This window comes from Amblyomma mixtum, chromosome 8 (assembly GCF_055824585.1).
Source record: "Amblyomma mixtum isolate Tamu chromosome 8, ASM5582458v1, whole genome shotgun sequence".
NCBI classification, from domain to species: Eukaryota; Metazoa; Arthropoda; class Arachnida; order Ixodida; family Ixodidae; genus Amblyomma; species Amblyomma mixtum.
Window position 1 is genome coordinate 146,570,688 of NC_143019.1, and position 3,805 is coordinate 146,574,492.

The window sequence follows — 3,805 nt, forward strand, 5'->3', positions numbered from 1 at the left end:
AAAAAGGTTTTCTAGGCAGTCTTGCAACAGTCTGCTAGTCAGAACGAATTCATACCTTTCACTGCCAAGAAGCACTTCTTGAAGGCGAAGGACCGCCGTTGTTGAAATTAGGACCCCTGCTTGCGATGGCTTCCACTGAGATCCAGTGCCCATTTTCAGTTCTCTGATCGTGTCTATTGCCATACGCAGTGTGTCCAAGGCGGCATGATATTTAGTCATGTTCCTGGCGGGGCTTCGCGGAAAAGCTGGACAGCGACTCCAACTTTCATCTTTGTGAAGTGTCTGCCACTAATGTGGATTTCTGATAAATTTGGTGCTACCTTAAGTTCATTGGCAGCGTCATAGTCCAAGACGGCCTGTATATGCTCTAGTTTCACCTTCGACGAAGTCAGTCCGTTCTTGCTTACTGTATCATCACTGAGTGTGAACACTTTACAGTTTAGAAGCTGTCCTTTCAGGTTCTTAAGGACATGTACTGGGTAAGAGATGAAAAAAAGTTCCTTCCCGTCTAAGGTTGGGTGGGGTATTGCGCACGAAGTTGTCGAATGGCGGTGACTCGAAAAGCCAAATTCTCTCCACATAGCGCGATTTGCTGCACCCATGTCACAGGTGACTACCCGCACTCTTAGAGAAATCTGGCTGCATATGTGGACTATTTCCAGGACATACGTTTTGAGTACAGAGCCGTCCACGTGCCTACCAGTAAATTTATAGGCTATGACTTGCTTCCATCTTTGGTTTACCCCACCTAGCATAAACACCAGAGCATGGCTGGCTGCTTCTTCAGGCTTCGAGGGCAAGGTCGTTCCTCCCAAAACCACGTCTTCTCCACGGTCGAGCTCAAATCCGGGTGCTATCTCCATTTCATCTAGAAAGAGAATACAGTCTTTTTCCACGTCCTCCATTCCCTCTGCTTTCGACCTCATCACGTCGATCACTTCGTGCAGGATTCCTGGCAGAAACTTTAGGCTCTGAATTCTTCTTGCTAACGTTCTGCTTGATGGAAGAGGGTAGCCAATCTTTCTGAGCGTTTCATACCCACTGGTTCCACAAGCAAATTTAATTTTTAGGCCTTGCTTTACTGTTTGCGCTGACCATGAATTGCCACGATTGTTGTTCCGAGAAAGGGCACGAATTTGGTCTTCATTTAAAAACTTGGTATTTCGTGAGAAATTAGCTGCCTCTTTCTGCAGCTTGCGATTCTGCTTCTGTAGTTTTTGACAGTGTTCTTAGACTCTTTATGGTAATGTTTCAGCTTATTATTGGCTGCTGTGAGATCTGCTATCTTCTTCCTAAGCTCTGCTGCCTCAGAATCGAAGGGTTGGGTCGCACGAACCACTGCAGTTTCTTGAGGCCGTACATCCGTGGCGGCCGGAGTAAGTTGTTGACTAGCATTGCTGTTTTCTGTACCCACCAATGTCTCATTTATCACTCCGTCTGACGATGAATCTGCTGGAGGATACTCTTGCGTGTTTAAGGGAAGGACGCTTCTCACGTCTGGTGAAGAACCTTGTGCGGCAGCCTCATCATTGATTAATGCAGGCACATGCACACTTCCGTCCCTTGGTGGCCTCCGCTCTTTAGGAAGTTCTGGAAGCAGATAAATAAGCGAAAAGAGCACATTACATATTTAAAATAGTGGTCCTTTTGAAAAACTCCGAAAGTAAGCTTTTTTGCATTCCAAAGGACCCTTCACCATGACGGCCCATCCTAAACGTCACGTGCAGCTGTTTTTCACCCCCCTTCAACAAAAGTAGTGGCTACGCAAAGCTGGTGCTAATCCTTTATCCTGACAGCGTGTCGTGTAAAGGAAAGGAACGCGGCATTGGGCTATATATGTCTGCAGCATTGCACCTTTTTTTTTTTTTACCCCAAAGCTGGTTTGGCGGTCAGGGTGAATGAATTTTGCAGTGCCAAGGAGCTCACCTCCAAAGTTTTGAAAAGGGTCCACAGAAGACGCGCCAGAAAACTTAACATGCATGCACACCAACCACTTCCTCAATCAACGTTCTCAGATGTAGACGACGAGGCAATAAGCAACATGGCAACAAGCACCAATTTTAGCAGGTATCTGACCTTTGAATGGGAACACCGTTGGGACAGCATTGGGCTTGAGCTTCTTCCATCCATCCGCGCGGTTTTGTTCGAAGCTCTTGTCTTCGAAATGAGCCTGCAGATTAATTTTTTATTGGAATGAGTCCCGCATTTCCTGCTCGAGAATGAAAACAATGAACATAGCGCACAAGAAAACAAAGTAGTCCAAATATATCAGTCTAATTACTTTAATGAGCGCCTCAAACTGCACATAACAACATATTCTGTTAACCTCATTTACATACCTAATGCGGCGTCGTTGGACGAAGCATCGAGCTAACAGTCAGCGCACGCTACCGCAGCATACGTGCCCAAAACTCGAAAACTGTAAGTAAATTAATCCGTACTGGTTCTTAGACAACTCAAATGCACAGTAATTGCAACAGCCTATGTGCCCTCGCTTGTTCTCGTGCTCTGTGCCTTGATTCGTGTCGGCCGCGGTTCGCTGACAAGCGCCTCGTAAAGGCAATTATTCTATAATGAACAGAAGCGGCGGAAGCACGTTTGGTACGCATTCACGAGCGAAAACATTGCGTCATGCAATTTCGGATGCAAACAGGCAAGCGGGAGGCAATGGGCGGTTCGGCGCTGAAACGTGCCTTTTTTTTACGCCGAGCAAAACGAATAGTGCGTAAATGACATCTGACCAATGCAAATGTTGTACTACACTTAGCTGGCTAAACGCAACAGTGGTGAATAGCAACAAAAACAGCACTGAACCAACATGCAGCACTTACACTACAGACACATGAGGAGTTCGTCGGTTGCCACTTGTCACGCTTGATCCAGACCAGCCACAGAAGCCTCCTTTTCGGGTCTCTTGGAAAATGGAACATCCTCCAACCATTTCTCGAATGGTTGGAGCACTGAGGAACACAACATCCAGTCATTGCACGGCGATGAAAGGCATGCGAACGCAGGCACGCAGCAGTGCCGCCCGCACGACAGCAGAGCTAGGGTCCCTAGGACCCTAGCAGAGCGGCGAGGTCGACGCGGGAAACGCAATGGCGGAGGGAGCGCGCGAAAACCGGCTTTGGCGGCGTCGAGTAGTTCAAAGGGTGACTTCACCCTGCGCGGGGGCGCGCGCATCGAGGCACCCTACCCTCGGATGGATGGAAGCGCCCCCTCCGAAACGGGCTGCTGCCACTTGCCGCCGCGCTCGGCTGTTTTTCTTTACTTTGGTTTAACTGTGTTGTAAATTGTTATTGAAATTCGGCGTTTTTTCTTTTTCAATACGGTTTCCTCCTACACTTCTAACCTTATGTCCCCTCTGCTTTTCAACCACCAATTTTCCAATCGCTTTTTGCTAACTTCCACCGCAGATTTATTTACATGACCGTTGTGATCTTTAAACCCTAGGGCCTCACGAAGAGTGACTGTGCCTGCATCGACATCCGGATGGATACAATCACATTTGAGTATGAGGTGTTCAATTGTTTCCACAGATCTACCGCACACAACACATCTGTCTTCCTCGTTAAATTTCTTTTTGTAGCTGCGCGTTCTGAGACACCCTGACCTAGCTTCAAACAGCAGGGCACTGCCTCTTGAATTATCATGGAAAATCCCTTCCTGGTCTGCCTTTTCCACTATCCATATAGTTCTACACTACGCTCCTTTTCCATTAAGTTAATCCAGTCTTTAACTTCCGCGTTTTTAACCTGCCGTCTAATGCTCTTCCTTTCTCCGTCCTCGTGTCAGGCATACTTCT

At 47.4% G+C, this 3,805-nt stretch overlaps 1 pseudogene; it reads right to left on the bottom strand.

Moving 5' to 3' along the window:
• Positions 1 to 1,173: 1,173 nt before the first annotated feature.
• On the bottom strand, positions 1,174 to 3,183 carry LOC149334715 (uncharacterized; annotated as a pseudogene).
• Positions 3,184 to 3,805: the final 622 nt, after the last annotated feature.